This window comes from Manacus vitellinus, unplaced genomic scaffold (assembly GCF_001715985.3).
Source record: "Manacus vitellinus isolate BGI_N305 unplaced genomic scaffold, ASM171598v3 scaffold_75_pilon, whole genome shotgun sequence".
NCBI lineage: Eukaryota > Metazoa > Chordata > Aves > Passeriformes > Pipridae > Manacus > Manacus vitellinus.
This window is the reverse complement of record NW_021940789.1, coordinates 1,855,693-1,867,243: the sequence shown is the minus strand read 5'-3', so window position 1 is coordinate 1,867,243 and position 11,551 is coordinate 1,855,693.

Here is an 11,551-nt window from a genome sequence, read left to right as displayed (position 1 = left end):
CATTCACAGGAGACTGCTGTTCTACTTTGTCCTTGCACTGCCAGCACCACCTGGTCCTGGGATTCCCCCCTGGGATGTGGCTGTGAAAAAGCCCCACTGTCCATCCCCTGGGGAAATGTAACCCCCAATCCATCCTGCACACCCTGCTGTGCAGGGCCTCACCCCATGGGCAGGGATGCAGAGCTGGACCATCACATCCTGCCTGGGGGCAGAAGGGAATGCTGTGCACATACACTTGGCTTCCCATGAAAGCAGACCTGGCTCAGCCAGAGGCCAGGAGTGTGTTTTGAGCCCATGGGTGCACTTCATCCTCCATGTCTGGACCAGGGCACCCTGGTTGAGCTTCCAGCACAGGGATCTCTTGCAGCACTAGCCTGGGGAGCAGAGTGCTCGTTGCTGGAGAGGAGACCCTTATGGTTTCTATAAGGTATCTGAGTTGTGGTGAGCCACCACTGACCCATATTGATCTCTACTCCGTCATAATGGTGATTAGAGGCATCTCTCTAAAAGATCATCAGTAGTTCATTAAAAATCTACTGTCATGACCAGGAATTACCAGGTCAAGCATTCCACCTTGGGATGGAATGGCCCTGACAGGCCTTCATGTCTTGGACTAGGTGATGGTCCAGTCCTCTTTGACCAGGCTGTGACACTGGTAGGATTCGGAGAGGCCCAGCCCTGCCAAGCAGGTCTGGGAGCCCTCAGACTCGGGGCAGAGCCTGTACCCATGGCTTTGCAGGGACAGGCTCCTCTGTCACGCCTTCCCAAGAGCAGAGCCAGCAGCAAAGCACCCCCAGCAGCGCTGGGGCAGGGAGCAGCCAGCACTGCCACTGCTTTCCCTGTCACTCCCCATATTCTGGGCTCAGTGCTCGCTGTGCACTCGCAAGGCTCAGCTGCTGGGGCAGAAGCCCTGGATATTCTTGTCCTTCTGGTTTTCCCCCATCCCCTGTACTAGTTTCTCTGTGGAGTAGACTCAGCTGTCCTGAGCCCTCCTGCCGGAGCTCTTTTTGTTCCTTGGGCCTCCTTCTCCCCGGAGGAGGGAGTTTGGGACTCATGGGCTCCCCCAGGAGCAGGGTGTGTCCCATGCACACACTGATTTGTGTCTCAGCCCATGCACAGGGGTAGGAGTCAGGACACCCAGCTGCTTCCCTTTTTGCCTGGCCCTATTGACAGAGTTCTGCTGTCTCCAGTTGAACTCCTATGTGTGTCTAATTCCACGAATCCCCCTGGAATACGCCCTTGCCACTAGCAGCTCTGTGTGTCCCTGAGCACGAGCTAAACAGGATTTAGTTCCAGTTTACCTTAATACAAAGACCAACCGCATCCAGTCAGGCTGGAGGGTCTTGGCTTTGCAAGCAGAGGAGAAAAGACTGAAGAAGGACGAAAGCAAAATATACCCAAGGGTGGAGAGGACGTGGAATGGATGTGAAATGGCTTTAAATTAAATCACTGCAACAACCACAGTCTTCACTAAACAGTTGTAAACCTGTGATGTTTCCTCTTGTCAAATATTTGGTTTAAGCAAAGACAAAAATGTAGATTTGAGTGGACAGGAATTTTTTGCAAGAATCTCAATTCTGTAGCAAGTAGAAAAAGCAATGAATGATGAAAATGTTTTGGAGATGCTGCAAGATGTTTGGTTAGAGCAATTTGATTTATTTTGCTTAATTTAATGGATTATTTCTTTTAAATAGGATACCCATGAATTTATTGTTGTTCGAGGGGAGATGCCTGTTCAGAACAGAAGGTAATCAAGGAAGTAATTATTATAGAGAAAGCTTCAGCATTTTGATTTTCAAAGAATCTTAATGCCTCTTATTTTTTGGTTTGTGTTTTGTTGTTGTGTGTTTTGTTTTAGTTTTTTGTGTTGGTTTGGTTTTTTTTTTAATTTTGGTGGGATTTCTGTGTTTTGAGCAATTACAGATGTTGTAAGGGTAGTTCACACTTTCTTTACTTTATATGGGACTGTCAAAAACGTCACAGCCAGTCTCCCTGGATTTTGGAAATTCATTTAAACCAGCAGCACAAACCCTGCATGAATTCTGGTGCGAGAAGAGAGGATTTGGTGGGGCTGACCCTGCTGCCACCATGGGCTGTTGCAGGGCTGTAACAAGAGCTCTTGGATCCCAGTAAGTGCCTTTCCCATGGGGCTGCAGAACGGGCTGGGGTGCACCTCTCCAGGGCAGCTGCCCCGTGTTCCTCCCCCTGACAAACCCAGGGAAAGGGACACCATGGGGGTTTTATTTTAAGCATATTAAGATATGAGCCTTGAGTGTTCTGTCTCAGCCCCATGTGAGGAACAGGCTGAGACATGCCAAGGCCAGGTGGGTACAGAGCACATTCAAAGCAGAAGGATCAATATTTAAATTGAAAACATGTCTGTAAGGGTGAAAGGGAATTTCCTAAAATTCCATTCTGACAGCATGGTGAACTGGGATTTCTCCTGTTTTCCCTCTGACAGGAAGCACCCTGTGAGCAGGGACTTTCCTCCAGCTGTTTCTGAGTAGACTCAGCAACCCCCCAGTGCCAGGTCCACAGTGGCAGCATGTGCAGTGGAGTCTCTGGTGGGTGGTGTCATATAAAGCTTTGGGTAGGTGGGAGGGATGCAAATTGGTCTGCATTGGACACTGTGCCTCCAAAGGTGAGGAAGACTCAGCTGCAGAACCCCATTTCCTCCTCTGCCCCAGCCTGGATTCACATCTCTGCCTCCTCCATCCCACCTCAGCCATGCCCTCTGCCCAGCCTGGCCCATGTCCCTCCATCCTGCCAGCAGTCCCATGAAGGGACAGGTTCTATCATTTCTCCCTGCTGTGGCTTCCCCTCCTCTATTTCTGGCTGAGCTGTCACGCCCAGCTTCTTCACAGAAAGACAAAATCCCGTGTTTATATGGAATTTTTACCCCTACGGGTGTCCCCATTGGCCTGTGCTCTGCATCTCTCCTTCCACCTCCAGCCTGGTCTGAGACTGTCCCAGGAGCCAGGTCCAGAATGGTTGCATAGCAGAGCACCAACCCCCCTCCAAACAACCTGGTGCCAGGGAGGTGCCAGGGGTGTAGAGGAGACCATGGTCCCTCCCTGTGTGATGGGGCACGTGGGGCTGCTCACACCCCAGCAGTGCCAGGCTTGGAGCAGCAGCTGAGCTGCCATTGAGGTGCTCCCTGCACATTGCCCCTGCCCTCCCCCACCCCTGGGTGTGCTCCCCCCCGCTGGTGGTTGTAGGTGGCCAGGAGGGAGGTTATATATAGCCAGGCAGGATAAAGGGACTGAGCACAGATTAACTGGACAGGCTGAGGCCAGTCTCTCTGCCCCTGCTCTGCCACTTGCACAGCTCTGGTCAGTGGAGGATAATACTTCAGTGCTTATTAGAGCCAAGATATGCCAAGACTTGGAGATGCCTGACAGGAGGGTGTAGCCAGGTGGACAACAGTCTCTTCTCCCAGGAACCAGCAGCAGGACAAGAGGGCTTGGTCTTAAGCTCTGCCAGGGGAGGTTTAGGTTGGATATTAGGAAGAAATTTTTTACAGAGAGAGTGATCAGTCATTGGAATGGGCTGCCCAGGGAGGGGATGGAGTCACTGTCCCTGGAGGTGTTTAAGGACAGACTGGATGTTGCACTCAGTGCCATGGTCTGGGAAGCACGGCAGGGTTGGATCAGGGGTCGGACTTGATGATCTCAGAGGTCTTTTCCAACCTGGTTGATTCTGTGATTCTTTGATTATGCCTTGGCTACTCAGTATGTCCCCAGGGTGAGTCTAGGTGTGTTCTCCTTTTATCTTCAGGTGCCATTTTGTGAGCAGCCAGTGCTGTGTGAGCCCTGGGTACAAAGTCCTTCTGGTAGAGGGGGTGATGGGGGATGCCCTGTCTGCACCCCCATAGCCTGGGGCATGTGGGGCTCTAGCTGAGCATCCCTGCTCCTACCTGGGGAGGCTGGCCATAGGAAGGGTGTCAGATGGCCCAAGGGAAGGCAGCAGTCAGCCTGTACCTCTACTCTGGGTTTATGCCCTCCAGTGTGAACAGGAGCTTTGCTGACAACAACATATCTTAGGGTCTGTGTAAGTCAAAAGGGCAGCGGAGGCACAGGCTGGGGAGAGGGGCAGTGCCTGACATCTGGGGTCAGATTCAGGCTGTGATCAACACCCCTGAATCCAGGGGTCGAGGTGGGGGTCTCCCATCAGCCAGTGTCCAGGCTTTGGAGGTTCCTGTGGGAGGGTTGGTTAATTCAGAGCCAGCAGAGACACGAGGGAAAGTCAGTTTACCCTGAAGTTGGCACCTCCAGCTTCCCCTAAGCTCCACTGACTGATAAAAACACCTCAGTGTCTTAATGTCAAACTGAACCCAGGCTCAACAGAAGAGTTGGACTCTATTATGGTTTGCAACAGGACACACAGGTGACATGGTCCTCCCACAGTGAGATGAATCCCAAACCAGTGGTCTCCAGGGGATGTCTGGATCAAATCAGATGACAAATCAGTTTAATCCTTGGTGCAGCAGAACTGGCAATTAGGTGTGATGTGACTAGCATGGTGTGCCTTTTTTCTTCTTCACAGCATCTTCCCTAATGTTTTGACAGGGCCTGTGCTGGGCCTGTCTGGAGGATTAATAACCCCTTTCTCTGTAATCAGCAGATTGCATAATTACTCCATTTCTTAATCAATTACAGTCATTTGCAAATTCTTTCAACAAACAACTCCACCAGTGCCTGTGACATCCATGGGCAACACCCCCCAGCCCTGTCCAACCCCAGCTCCTTCCCCCAGCTCTTCCCAGCCTGAGCTGTTGGGCTGCCTGGTGGGAGCTGTGTCCCATGTTGGCTCCTCTGTGCTGTTGGTGCTGGGTCACCTTGAGCCCAGGAGTCCTGCAAAGCCAGTGGATGGGTTTGTTGCTCAAAATCCATAGGAACTCCTCAATCCTGAACCTGCTAAGGAGTGATGTGTTAGCACTCAGGGTAACAGTGCAACCCCCAGACTGGCAGAAGGAGGGGAAAGTTGTTTGAAGGAAGACTCTTGTCTGGTGTTGCTGCCCTTGATGCAGCTGTGTGGGTGCAGATAAGAGCTCTGGAGGAAACAGGAGGTGTGTTGAGAGCGATGCAGGCTCCTGGAGAGTTACTGAACAGTGTGACCGTCCTGCAGGCAACAAGGAGGTGTTTGAAGCCCAAGGGAGTGAACTCAGCAGAGGAGTTGGGAGGTCTGCAAGGGCAGGGAGGCTTGAGCGGAGAAGTCCCTTGCCCACTTGCATGAAATGCCAACATGAGCCAAACAGAGAAAGGAAATGAATAAAAGAGATGTGATGGCAAAAGCAGGGTGATGTTCAAGGATCCTGCTCCTGCAGACAGTCTCCAGGTGTGTGGCAGCTGGAACTGTGGCCGGGATATCCCCCCAAAAAGCAGTCTGGGCAATAACCAGGAATGATCTTGGCTCTACACCTGCCTTGTATCCTTGGATTTGTATTTTCCCATGTTTTTGACTTTATTTTCAATTCTGTAATCAAAGGCTTATCTGTGGACAGCAGTGTGAGCAGCTTGCACAGTCTCAGGTCCAGCGTGTGCCGGGAAAAAGCAAAGTAGATGAAGCTGAAAATATAAAGTCTCATCTTTCACAAGAAGAGCATCAAAGCAGAGGGAAACATGCAGGCACTCAGGGCTGCAGTTTGGGCTGGATCTGGGAATCTGAGTCTCACCAAGCTGTGAAGGCCAGACCTGCTGAGTGCTGGGATGTGGGGAAAGATCTCTCCTGGGTGGGCCTGGGCAGAGCAGGCAGTGCTCACCTCGTCTCAGGGAGGGGCAGCAGGGTCCCCCTGCCTGCAAAGGGTCCAGGATCCCTCCTTCTCCCACCACCCCTGCATTGTACCAGGCTGGCTCAGGATTGCTGCACATGGTGCTTGCTGCCAGCTGAAGGTGCAGGGGAAGGACCAGGACTGTGCTCCCCACTCCAGGGCTCCGTGATGGGGGGAGATCCTCCTCTGCTCACACTGGGAGTTTCTGTTGTGATCACTGCTTACCTGATAATTTGCTATCAGTTACTAAAATCAAAAAGTGTATTCAAACCTGAAGAACTCTGGGATGCCACCAGCTGGGAACATTTGACCCGAGGTTTAAAACACTTTGCAACAATCAAACTGCAACTTTATTCTGAGCAATCCAGGGCTGAGACTTTGCAGGTTTGCTCTGCCGTGACAGATAGTCAGAAACAGTTGCTAAATGCAGTGACAAAAATAAGATTTCAACTATTTTTGACTCTTGTTTGCCTTGCTGACTCAACACAGCTGGTGGTGGGTGCCAGATGATATTCCTGGACACACAATAGCAATGCAGTTATGACCTAAATGCAGAACCGTTGTCACTGATGGAGGGCGACTCAGAACCTACTGCTTGAGATTTGTTATTTGTAACTTGCCTTTTATTCCTTAGCTTACACTGTGCACTCACCTAATTTGGGCGTGCACTCTGACAAAGAATTTTCAAAGGGACAGTGAAAAGGGGTTGCCTTCACTTTTAGGTGCCCAGCTGCTTGTTTTTATGGTGAATGTGAAAGCCAAGGCACTAAGATACCCACTCACTTTTGAAATTCCTGGTCCACATGACTAATTACACCTCAGCTAAAAAGAAGGCAGGATAGGTAAATCCATCTGCAACTCAGTCACAAACAGCCCTTGCCAAGAGATTGCTCGTCCAGACCGTGTGGAAAAACCTATTTAGTCATCAACCTTCCTAGACATTGGGAATAGCTTGGTAAGGCTTTGAAAAAACAGAAACAAGGCCAAATAGAGTGTACTTTCGAGGTGGGATGTGAAGCATCCAGGACAACTCCCTTCTTGCACAGTTGGTGTAAATGTCTGGGGTTTTGTTGTCTGGGAGCTCGGGAGCAGTTGGGTGTGATCTGACACCCAGGTCCTGCAGGCAGTGGGGAAGGGATCACTCGCAAGGATTCCCTGAAAATACTTTGCAAATTGTCTTTTACCTCTCGTCTGGAAGTGGAGAAGCCATAGAGGCACTGGCTGCACACACAGCTGAGAGGGCAGATGATGTCTCTGTGTACCCACAGCTCCTGCAGGGTGTCCTGACTGTCCTCTGGGGGAGAGCACAGAGGGTGACCCCGGGGCACAGCCAGGCTCTGTGACCCTGCAGAATGGCAAACCAGCTGGGCAGGGGTCCTGCCCATCCCCACTCCCCCAGGAGCAGCCAGCACAACTGAGTCCTGTCTGCCCTTTCCCTCAGCAGCTGCACTGGCTTTTGCAGACCCAGGGCAAGGCTTTAGGTACAGAGGAGACAAACCAGAGCTGAGTCCAGCTTGCAGACACAGCCACCACCCACAAAGCCTTCAGGGTTGAGATCCCTGGCCCTGGACCTCAAGCCACCAGAAGTCTGTGAAGATCTGGAGTGCCACAGTTATGCCCACAGTGGGGTTGGAAAGGCTGTGTGACAGTGGAAAGCTGCATTTTGCTGTGAAAAACTTGTGTTAGCTGTAACTCCTCGGGTGGCAGAGTAGGACTGAGGCTTTCTGCTGCCTGTTGCAGCCAGTAGACCACATCTCCAGGATGTCTCTGGTCCTGATCTGCAGCTAGAGATGATATTGGGTCACCCTGGGAGGAGGTTGAGCAGGGGATCACAGAGCTTTACTGCTCTGTTGTGACAATGCCAGTGCCAGTGCCAGAGCAGTGTGACAGTGTCTCCCCAGACGTGCTGTCTGGCTGTGCTGCTCCTGGGAGGTGGAGACATTTTGTTCTGCTTTTTTTTCCATTGTGCAGGGACACGTAACCTGGCTCAGCCTCCTCTGACAATAACACTTTGTTTCCCTTAACCAACATCACTTTTTAAATGATGCAAATAATTTTAGCGCATCCAAACAGGAAGTGGCTGAGTGTCTGGGTGTCTGAATCAACATCCTGGAGGCTGAGCCTTTGCCACCAGCACAGCTACTAAATATAGGAGTCACCTATGGATGGAAGTGCAGGTCTTGGAAATGGCAGAGCTGGTGAGACCCTGTGTCAGACTGTGACCATTGCCAGACACCACTGTTGCTTGGCCAGTTCAGCCCTGCTTGTGTGGCCACAAAGTGCATCCCCTCAGCTCCTCTGTGCTGATCCAATCCTGTTTCCTCTCGGGTTGTGGCATTGGGATGGAAAGAGTAGAGCACTGTTTGGTGCTGGACGAACACTCAGAGGCTTCCCAAAGGAATCCCTTTGCAGCATTGCAGGCTCAGTGGGCTGGCAGGGCAGCCAGGCACAGAAGGGAATTCAGGACTAACCGTCTTTCCTGGGACAACTGAATCACCAGCGGACCTGGAGAAAAGCCACAAGAAGGAACCAGGTCATCTACCACTCAGTGGGAGTCAGAGGTTACCACCTCAAACTATGTTTTCTTCTTCTGTATAAAGAATGCAGAGTTTTTTCCAGACTTTTGCTGCAAGTTTTCCAAGAAATCTGACAATCCCAGGCAAGTTCTAATTTGTCCATGTTTCTTCTGAAGTGTGGGCACTGTACCTGGCAGCACAGTCCATGAATGCTGCCTACAAAACCAAAATGCCTCCCACTTGATTGCTGTAGATAAAAATATCCATGGCTCCTAAACTGATTCCAGCATATCTGCTATAGGTGTTATTCATTGCTCTCCTCTTCACTCTCCCATGAGGCAGCTGAGGAAGGAGACAAATTATGTCTGAGGTGATGAATGCCCAGAAGGATTCCCCTGGCTTTTTCTGTGCTGGATCTATGCTCATGTTTGTGTATCCAAGGTCTCTCCTGATCTCTGGTGCTGGGGATCTGCAAAGACTGAAATGGGCTTGAGTTTGACAGACAGGCCAGGGAGGTAGAGGACACCTGAAGTGCTGCTGGAGGCAGGAAGGTGTCCCCTGGGAATGCAAGAGAAGGAGCCAGTCCCTGAGGCACTCCTGTCTATCCCTAACATGGGAGAGCAACTAATCTGACCCTGAGCTCACCATTCTGGCCATTGCAGATGGAGCTGAACCTCCCAAAGCTGCTCATGGCTGTGGCAGAGCCACACAAACCACAGTGCAGAAGGTCTGAGCTGTGAGACACTGGGCACCCACCTTGCCAAGACACTGGAGCAGCTCTTCAGAGAGGAGTGTTTCTGCAGTAATCTAAAATTCTGGATGTCCCAGCTTGACCTCTCAGCCACCTTGTTTAGATGGAGGAGAGTCCTCCTCATGCTGTGGTAGGAAGGTGAGAGCCTGACTTAACCCCTTTTTTGCCTTAGATTTTTCTTCCATTTTAGGTATCATCTTCAAAAGGACATCACTGTCCCCAAGAGGGCCCAGTCCTGCCCTCAGCCAGTGGAGAAGGTGGGAGAAGCAGAACAGCCACCCTGGTCACTCAGTGTGAGAGGAAGACTTCTTGCCTTGATGCTGCTCTTCAGCAGCATCATTGATTCCTTATCCTGCAGTTGGGAAATTTGGATCAGCTCCTCCTAAAAATAAGCAGATTTTTTAATTCTTTGAACTTTCACACCATGCACTGGTCAGAGCTGGGAATCATAATTTCTTCATGTGAATTTAGATGAGCAGTGCTGGTAAAATTGAACCCTTTGAGTGCTACCAAGGGGGCATCAGCCATCACACAGCAATGCTCTGCTGTGGTCTGTAAGGACTGAGTTGGAAGGGTTGATTAAGGTCTAGGAAGAATAAATTTGTAAGCAAGTGTCCAGAAACTCCTTTGAGTTAGTCTTTTTTTTAAAAAGAAGTGAACTAAAGAGCATTATATCTCATTTTAACAATAATAAAATGCACGGAGATGCAGCAGGAACCTTGCACTGAGCTGGCATTGTGTTCTCACCTTTCACAAACATGTTCTAGACAGAGATGATAATCTCACAGGAACACTTCTGCTTCCTGCATGAATTTGACACTGTAAGGCAGACGTGGATAGAGGTTTTTTGTGCTGTGCTGAAAGCATCAACTATTTTTTTGTCATTTCACTAAAGAAAGTGGAAGTATTTAATGATGGGCTGGTGTGTAGGAGCAGTGATATTTCTGTGCTGTTCATCATGAATGTTTTGGGCACACTGTGCTTCTCTCTTTGTCCCAGTGCCCTATTTCAAATCAGATCCTCACAAATCTATTCTGGTTATTTGTAACAGCAAAAATGTTGCATTCAAGTGCAGCTGACAATTTCCTGGGGATCCGAATCCTGCCTTTTATCCGCAAATTTCAGAAGCTTAACCAGGATCCCCTGGGGGTTGGCAGCTCAGAGGAAAATGACAAGTTGGGAAAGTAAAAAAAGCCATAAACTCCAAAATTTTCAGACTAAAATTAAAAGAAAATCTTGATTCAGATCAAAACAAAATACCATTTCATCTCATGAGGGAACAATTCCCAGTGTTTTCCACCAACTCAAGTATCATTATTAACAGAGAGTGGCTTTTCTCGCAGTGAGTGGCATTCGTGGAAATTCCAGTGACAGTCACAGGAAACTGGACAAGACTTCTTGGTCTGAATGAGATGTTTGGGGCTGAACTCCTACAGCTGCCGAGCTGTGCAGGGCCTTTGTCATGCTGTGGGTGTTCAGAGCAGGGGGTGGAAGGTTGTCTTGGTCTGCTCTGCTCTGGGAAGAATAATGAAATATTTATTGGTGCATGGATCTGAGAACATCTTGCCATCCTGGGCATTATGGTCCCTCCTGTAGGGACAGGGATCTTGCTCCTGTGTGAGGGTCAGTCTGTGGTGGCTCTTCAGGAGGGAGGTGTGAGGGACACAGAGAGATCTCCAGATCTGCTTGTGGGAGGAGGCAGAACTCAGACCAAACACCCTAGAGGAGCCTCAGGCCAGGGTCTCAGTTAGAAGTGCACTGACCTCCAAGGGCCAAGGACCTGACTTTGTTACAGAGGTCATAATGAAAGCAGAAATTTTGTTTCAGCTGGAACAAAATGTTTCTGGCTAATCCCAAACACAACAGTTTGCTGGTGAGACAAAGGGAAAATAAAAGTGACTTGATCTGAATTTGTTGTGAAATGATTTTCTGGTTCAACGGTTTAGTTGATATTTCAGTTGTTCTTGCAGCAGAAATTGTTCCCTGGGTTTCTCAGAGTCAGAAACCAGTGGGAGTGTGGGATGGACCTTGTCCTGCCCAGGGACTGGCCCTGAGGCACTGGCACAGGGCAGCTGGATGGTGGGCACAGGTCCTGCCCCAGCCCCTCAGCCAGAGCCATCCTGTGAGCAGGGCTCACCACAGCAGATGCTCGTGGCAGTGTTGGCTCCAGGGTGAGCTCAGGACAGGCCATTTCATTCCTGGAGGACTTGCTGAAGCTCCAGGTGGTGCTCAGCAGGACACAGAAAAGCCCACCCCAAGGTTGTGGGAGCCGTGGCTGCTGCCACACAGGGGACACTTGTAACCATGTGCAGGGACAAGGGGCAAGGTGTCCTTCATCACCTGCCCTGGGACACGAGCAAGGGTGGGGAAGGTGGTGGTGGATTTCTGAAAGGGCTATGGCCCAGCAGGAGTGAACAGATCTCAGCTCTTAGTGCTGGGCACAGGATCTCTGGGCTGAGCTGGAGGAGCTGTTCCTCCCTCATCCCTGGCTACCAGTTGGCTCTGCCCTGCTGG